This window comes from Colius striatus, chromosome 1, assembly GCF_028858725.1.
Source record: "Colius striatus isolate bColStr4 chromosome 1, bColStr4.1.hap1, whole genome shotgun sequence".
In the NCBI taxonomy this organism is placed as follows: Eukaryota; Metazoa; Chordata; class Aves; order Coliiformes; family Coliidae; genus Colius; species Colius striatus.
Window position 1 is genome coordinate 122886063 of NC_084759.1, and position 8795 is coordinate 122894857.

The window sequence follows — 8795 nt, forward strand, 5'->3', positions numbered from 1 at the left end:
ACTTAAGGCAAGGCCTGCCTTGGTCCTCTGGGACCTGGAGAGATGTGGATAGATCTCTTCTAAGGTGGGGGCTCATCAGGTGAGAGGTTATGCTGGGGTGATAAAAGGTATCTGAGATGGAGATGTTGCCCTGCTCTTGTCTGAGACTCGACAGTTAGAGCATGTGTTTCCTGCAGGAACTGCACTGGTATTTAATAACTGCCTGATGTTGCCTGTTCACACAATGCAGCTGCACCATGCAAGTCTGGATGGAGACTTCAGTGCAGTTTTTTTACTAGAATTAGCAAATGCTGCCTTTCTCAGTCTGCTTGAGCCAGAGAGCTAGTAAGAAGAGGGACACTAGTTCAAAAACCTGTTGGTCTTGGCAGAATATCAGGACTGGCATCGAAGCAGGTGTTTGGGGGGAGTGAGACTTTGAGGATCCAGTGTTGCATCCTGCTGTTTGTGAGTCTAACCTGAAGTCCTCTTTGCACCCTGTGCTGCCTTCATAACTCCTGCTTTGTCAGGTGTGTAAGATGGTCTCTCACCTTGCAGGACTGCCTTTACCGCTGTGATTAGGTGTGGAGAAAGACCAGCAGCTTTTCCTCTTGTGTGTGTTCTGCTCTTGGTGTATCTTGCAGTGCACAGAAGTTGGGGACAAGGCATTAGGGTAGTAGTAGTTCCTTCTTTGGTGGACTGCAGAAGGGCTTGTATAAACCCAAAGTCTGTCTGGTTTTGGACACATTTTCATTAAAGACATTATTTCTTCTTGCATCTTCCATAGTCTGTAGTCTCAGACCTTGCTCCAAGATTGTGTTGTTTCTAGCCAGGAAGCTGGTTGTCTTCTCTTAATAGGAATGTGAGGGGAAAAAAATCCCTAATGTTGAACAGCAGTTAAAAGGCTCAACGTAGGCGGTAGAAGAGCAACATATGGGTTTGCTGAGCTACGCAGAGATGAGCACAGTGTGATGGCAAGGTGGTAGCGGCAGCAAGGGGCACAGAGGTTGGAGAAGGGTGCAGAACAAGCTGAAAAATGTGGGAATTAAATACTGTGCCTCAGGATATGACGAAGGGCTGGAATCATCTCCCTGCTGCTTCTGTGGCTCCAGTTTGATGCACCAGTTCTTAAGATTTCCTCTTAGTTGTGTCCTGCCTGAAGGGTTTTTTTTGTACTGCCCTTGGGGAAGGACAAACAGCTCCCTGGGGCCAGGGAGGGCACCTGTGTTCCCTGACACAGAAGGTGTCACTTTTGTTTCACCTTTCTCTGTTCATTGAATGAAATGGCATGTGAGGTATGTTAGGAGAGAAGCAAAGCAGCTGGTATGAATTCTGTTCAGAGGTGGGGGCCCTTCTGCTGCCTGTGGGCCTGGAACAGGGTCCCTGCTTGCCCCATCACGTGCTCAGCACAAACTGCTTTAACAAGTCTTGAAACAGCAGCAAACAGTTTGGTTTCCTAGCAACTCCCTTCCTGAGTGAGTTGAAGTGGCTCTCTGTAGGGGCTCGTAGCTCGAAGGAAGCAAGAGCTGGCCTGGCTTGGAAGTGATAACTCCTGTGTGTTGTGGATGCAGTACCTGCCCAGGAACACCTGCCCTAAGCTTTCAGCAGTTGGTCTTTAGATACTTGGGCTTATTTGCTAAGTCATGAGAGATTTTTTGTGGGTTTTTTTAGAATCAAAAGAGCTATTAATGCTGGGCTTTGGATAACTTGTGTGTTACCTCCTGCAATCTGTTCCTCGGGCCTACACCATTCTAGGCCTCTAATGTTTGCCCAAGTGAAAGCCAGTGGTGGAGCTGGGTCAAACATATTTTTGGAGGGGTTGAAGGCCTTGAAAGCTGCTCTGTGCTACCTCCTCCACAGCAAACTGCCCTGTCTCTTGCCTTGCTGTGTCTCCTCTCTGCTCCTACGACATGAACAAGCAGGTCCCCAGAGCAGGAACCTCCACCATCATGCAGCATGCTGAAGCCGGAGCTGTTGCTCTTGGCCAGTGCTCAGTGCAGTTGCCTGCCTGCTCTTGGGCCCGAGTTGCCCTCTCAAGGCAGGGAAGATGGGCTGAGAGTATGTTATGGTGACTGCTCAGAGCCCATTCTTAGTCCTGCACACATCTTGATGTTCTGAACCACAGTAAACTCTGAACACAGCCTCCTCACTAAACCATACCTGCTGCCTGTCTAACAAAACAGCTCATCTGTCTTAATAAACTTTATTGTGGGCAGGGAGGAAATCATCTTCCATGTCCATGAGCATATTTGAAGTTCATAAACAAGGCCTCCTCTAGGCCCTGAAGGGAGTTGTTTCATAGCAATTCAGACAACTTTACTTACCTTGCAGCATCTCATCTACACCACATCCTTTAGCTTCAAAAGCACTACCTTAGAGCACTTCACAACCACTCTCACAGGGTGTGATGGGAAGCATTTTGTAAAGCTTGAAGTTGTATCTTAACACAGCAATCACCATCTCCTGGGCCTGGGGACAGCACTGGCCAGGAGCTATTTAGATACTTCATTCTCAGTGTATGTTTCTTCTGGATTATGTGGTTTTATATATCCAAATAAAGTGGTGCATAACTGATATAGACAGAGGATATACATAGCTGGAGAAAAACAATCATAAGTTCCCAGTCTCAAAACAAAGCACAGCTTTTACAGATTCTGAAGAGTGAAATGCATGGCTTTCCATGGGGAAAGAAGGTGTGCCGACAAGAACACAGTGCTCAAAGGGTGTGTTTTCTTTTTTTTTTTAATAAAATACTATCATGTTCATATCTATACAAAGAATTATTACAACTATTAAACAAAAGTATTACATTTCACAATAGAAATCTCAGAACTCTGAACAAGATCATGGTTTGGGATATTTACACCTGAATGCAATGCATTTGTAAAAAGATGTCAAAATAAACAGAACAAGATCTTATTTACAACTGGAAGATGATGTTCTTGTTCATTCATTATTGATTTCTACTGCAGAGTTCCTTTTTTTTCCATCACAAAATAGTAAGCATTTTCCAGGGGGACCGTATCCAAGTAATTTACAGCTGTATAAAACAGAAGAACAGCAGAAAACTCTGGACTGAGTATAAATAATTTACAGTGTGGAGGGCAACAGCATATTTGATTAATCTCCTGTGGCAAAAAAATCTGGTTTTGTTTCCCTTCTTTCAGTAAATGGGCAGGAAGAGGAGGTACAATCCACTGCAAGCCTGGATATTTCACAGGTGTGACTGCTGAGACAGCGTTGCATACTGCAAACTTGGAAACTTCCTCATAAAAATACTTCTGGTGAGGCAGAATGTTTGGGTTTGCGATGGTTTGTTTGGGTTTTTTTTAACTTATAAAACATTATATCCACAAACAATAAATCATTCCTGGATAGTTAAGCAGGGCTTCTTTGTCGAGAGAAGGTGGTTTTGTAGCATCATGACCAAACCCCTCTGCTCAGTCTTGGCCCAGTTCACAGAGTAACTTGCTCTCCATGTAACTAACTAGTGTATATGAAGTGTTGGTGCTCTGAGGTTTTTAGATGTACTCGAGGGAGGACAGGGGCAGTAGGAGATTGAAAACTCTCATACACAAACCTAGGTGTGCACTGACACTCCTGTTCATGGGGCCAGCTGGAGGAGGGAACAGCAGTAGTAGAAAAACTGAGCTTCTCACATCACTGTGTCAGAAAACAACACCATTTTGGCCAATTTGGCATAAATAGGCTTGATGCTACCATCTCTCCAGTCAAATTGAAGTCATTATTTAAGTGATGATCTTAAAACTTATTTGGGGAGTAGCAAAACATCACAGACCTTGGCACAGCTGATGACGCTCAGGTATGCAGTCTGTGACCAAGCCCGAGAGCCAGGACTGCACCAGTACCTCTGCATAAGGCGAAACGGCAACAGGAGATGAGAAATAATGAGACAACCCCTTTTCCTCAGCAATGCCCTCTGCAGTTGCCCTGCCCCATGATTTGCTTCCTGCAACGGCACTACAGTCACCAGCTCTGGCAGCAGCACAGCCTTAAAGTGCAGTAGGAAATCTGTGCAAAATTCAGGAGGCTCTGTAGTAGCACAGCATACTTTTCATTTTTTTTCCAGAGAAGTGCTCTTCCACCTGGTCATCAGTGCAGTGGCTGGAGATGGCAGCAGGAGCTGGAAAACACGTTCCAGTAAGGCTCAGGCACTGCCTCAAACCACGTCAGTTCTCTTGATTCCTTAGCTGTTCCTAAATCACAGGTCCTTTCTCTCAGCGAAAAGGTATAGAAATGTTATTGCTGTCTCATCGCCTGCTTTCAACTTAGCCTGACTCTGCTCTTATTCTCCCAGGCTTCTTGAGGGGTTAATCAAGGACTAGGCTGACATACGTGCAATCCAGCCTTACAGCATTTGCTGTTGATCATTGAAGTCATTTAGACCAAGCTGAAAGCCACAGCTACACAATGCACATCAGCTGTGCCAGTCCCACCCCAGAGGTAGTGCTGAACCTTTCCTTCCTGCTGCTTATTTTGCTAAATTAAGCAGCACTGGGTATTTTACCTTGCCTCAGAGCCAAAACCAACCCCTGCTTAGTGTAAAGTAACCTCCAAAGAGGCATTGCCAAAGAGAAAATGGCATTCTCTCCTAACAAATTGCAACTAAAACCACACAATCTTTTCCAAGTGCATCTTGAAAAACAAAGGAACTGTTAATTGCGAGGTAATTCTTTGGAGAGGATAAACTGTTGGCGTCATAGATGATTGCTGAAAAAAATGTCTTTGCTTGCCAGATTGTTATCGTAACAAGTAATCCAGAATCATTTGATCTGCAAAACTTAGGGAAGCTCCTTTCTCAAGCTTCCCCCTGCCCTCAAGCACAGATTGAGGTAAGGTGACAATTCCTTAATGTCTTATCGGCTTGATCCCCCAAAAAACCCCCAGCTCCAGTGAAAGGAAAAAGAAAAAAGAAAGAACAGTTTCTACTGGATGGTAAAGATGTTTCAAGCCCTCTGGCAGTGCCCAGAGCCCTGGGGAAGGGCCGAAACACCGACCTGTCACTGGCTCAAAGTCAGATAAAAAACTAACCCCAAGAAGCCTGGTCAGTGTGGGATGGCAGGGGAGATAGGTTTAGGGTGAAGAGGAAAACTGAAACAATTTCATGATTATAAATTAACAAAAATTACTCAACATCTAATTTCCTCTCTTTTGATGTGAAATACCCAGTCCATCCACTCTTCTTCCTCGAAGCATATGAGCATGGGAGGAGCTGAAATCTGTGGCAAACCCACATGTTGCTCTTAAACCAGGAGACTTGGTCAGATTCAGCATTCAAAGACCATCTTGGACAGTCGGACTAAAAGACTTGTACAATAGAGCAAATTTCCCTTTAAAGAAATTGATCAAAAATCCAGTCAGCAGTGTAAATAACAGGAGGTGGACAAACACATTTAGATGAAGCTCTCACACACAGGTCTGCCTACCTTTCTTTTCACAGTAGTCTTCCTGATGCCACACTGAGGCCACAGAATCACCTAACATCACGTACAGCACATAAAAAAGACTCACACTGGTATGTGGTTGAACTTCAACAGAAATTGTTACATTTGAGGAGGGCAATGAAACGGTATTTCTCCATCCTGTTCTCGGCAGGTTTCAAAAAAACTTGTGAGAAGGACGACAAGGTGACGTCGTGATTACGCAGGAATCACCCCATGCCCTGTCAGACAGTGTGAGGCACCTTCCCCCAGAGAAGGCTGAGAGTCACGTGGCAATTACTTTTGAGCCACATAACACAAAACTCGGCCCTTCCTGCATATCTGAGCTATAGTCTTTGTATCAGTAAAATGCCCGTGCTGTGATTACCTGCGCTCTGGGTGTCCTGTGAACAAGGTCCCTGGTCTTTTGGTCATCTTTGTAAACAGAAAAGAAGGGACACATGAAAGTTACCAATATGGTTATGATGCACAATGTTAAAAAACAAAGCAACCCAACAAAATCACAGCTGATGTATTCTGTGGTGAAAACTCGGGATTGCATTTAAGCTTGATAGAACACCGGTGAAATCAGTCATGAAATCAACAAGAAGGAATAAATATACAGAATGGAATGGAACAGACCTACAACAGTCATCTAGTCCTACCACCTGAACCATTTCAGGGCTGACCAAGAGTTAAAGCATGTTTTTAAGGGCATTGTCCAAATGCCTCTTCAACACTGACAGGCTTGGGGCACCAAGCATTTCTCTAGGAAGCCTGTTCCAGTGTTCAGTGATCCTAATGCTTCCTAATGTCCAGTCTAAACCTCCCTGGTGCAGCTTTGAGCCATTCCCACCTGTCCTATCACTAGATACCAATGAGACAAGCTCAGCACCTCCCTCTCCACTTTCTCTCTTCAGGGAGCTGTAGAGAGCAATGAGGTCACCCCTCAGCCTCCTTTTCTCCAGATTAGACAACCCAAACCCCTTGGCCACCACTCACATGCCTTCCAGCCCTTCTACCAGCTTTGTTGCCCTGTGGACACATTCAAGGAGCTTCATGTATTTCTTAAACTGTGGGACCCAGAGCTGCACCCCACTCAAGGTGAGGCTGCCCCAACGCTGAATACAGCGGGATCATCACCTCTCTTGACTGGCTGGTTCTGCTGCCTGGAGCACCCCAGGATGGGGTTTGCTCTCTCAGCTACCCAGGCACACTGCTGACTGACTGTTAACCAGCACTCTCAGGGCCCTTTCTGCAGGGCTGTTCTCCAGCCACACCTCGCCCAATCCATACTTGTGCCTGGTGTTACTCTGGCTCAGGTGCAGAATCTGGCACTTGGACTTGTTAGATTTCATCCCATTAACCATAGTCCAAAGCTCCAATCTCTCTAGATCCCTCTGCAAGGCCTCTTGTCCCTTCAGAGAGTCAACAGCTCTCAGTTTGGGATCATCAGCAAACTTGCTAATGGTGCATTCAACTCCTGCATCCCGATTGTTGTTAAATACATGAAGGGGACTGGCCCTGGAACTCCACCCTGAGGAACGCTGCTGGTGACCGGTCTGGTGAACCCTGAGGAACGCTGCTGGTGAACGCAGCCCCATTCACTACAGCCATTTGAGCTCTGCCCTTCAGCCAGCTCTTCCCCCAGCACACCATGAACACACTCAGCCCTCAGCTGCACGGCTCGTCCAGAAGGATGCTGTGAGGGACAGTGTCAAAAGCTTTGCTAGAATCCAGCAGAGCTACATCCACTCCCTTCCCTTCACCCACCAGGCGGGTGACCTCAGCGGAGGGGGACATCACATTAGTTACACAGGACTTTCCTTTGTGAACCCATCTTGCCTGTGCCTGCAGTTCTTTAAATGACTTTCAGTAGCATCCAGTCTGATCTTCTTCACAATTTTTCCAGGAAAAATTGGTAGATGAGTGAGAGGGTTGTGCCATAACATCCACTTGCTCCCTCAGTACTCTGGAGTGAATCCCATCAAGTCCCATGGACTTGTGAACACTGAGCTGTTGTAACTTGCCTGTGTAAGTTTAGAAGCTCATTCCAGCTTTCAAAGACATCATGGAGTACTGTTGTTTTCCCAGCAGAGGAAACCAACAGGGTACTATGTGAACACCTGGAATGATGAGCAGGATTAGTATCTTTATATAAAGCCCTGGAAGCCGGGGCTTAATTTTTCACTACTTTGTCTTGAAAGCCAAATAAATACACTGTTGCAGACACAATGCCACTTAAAAAAGCGCAAGAACAGTTGTTTTGCTTCCCTCCTCCAGGTCCAGATAAGTTTGTGACACAGCACAGCTTTGATACCCCCATCCGTTATCACCCACACTCCATGGAGCCACTCATCCTTAGTTCCTTAGTGAACTCATGTCAGTGCCTGAGGCAGCCCCTTTGGGATCTGAAAATCAACCTGATGAAAAGAAACACCAGGATCAGGTAACACCCAGACCTTCTGTGCTCTCAGTCAGTTCCAAGTCAAGGCCGGATGTTCCTAACCCTTCTGCTCCCCACAGGCCTGTCGCTGCCATTCGGCCTGTACACTACACTTGGGCAGCCCATTTCACAGCCAAACTTGGACAAGCTGCCTTGCTTTGAACTGAAAAAAATATTCAAGCTAGTATTGTTAAGAAACACCGAGAACTGATGCACTGCTTGGATTTAGTGTTCTAAGGTAAAGCTCCATCTGAATTAAAAAGTGACTCCCACTTGAATCGGAACCATTTCACTTAGCTTTGCAGAAAAATGTCAGGCTCTGGGTTACAAGAGAGGAGACATTGTCAGGATGGACTACAAGACACGGCCTAATTATTTTTTTATGCTAAAGCCTCTTTACTTTCCTGGATCAGCACAGAAGGGCTATGCAAAAATGTAGCCTGAGCAGTCAAGCTATGGAAAAGCTTTTCAGAGCCCTCTTTGCAGATCACATTCTTGGAGAGGGAGGAGTAACTTCCTTTTTACCTTTCAAAGACAGAAAAGTAAATCTCTCAAACAATCCCAAGGGAGCCTGCTCCTCCCCACCTCCCTGCTAGCAGAGGCACTAAGGAAGGACCCCGGAGCAGAAAGGTTATATGCTGGTAGGCAGCATACAAAGACTTCAACCCTGCCCTGCCCAGAGAAGAGGCCCCAGAGCTGTCTTTGCCGCTCCCTGTCTGGCAGTGGTAGGGCCGCGTATAAGGAAACCCGAAGTTACTCTGCTATTTGAAGAATCAAAACCAAAACATTTATTTCCATGCACATAAAAACAAAAGACCTCTCTGAAGAAAAAAAGCGCACTGCAGAGCCATAAAATAAATAACACTTACCTAGTTCTTCCCTTTCCTTTAAAAGAAACAGGACAGAGACTTGTAACAGCACTGGAGGCTCAG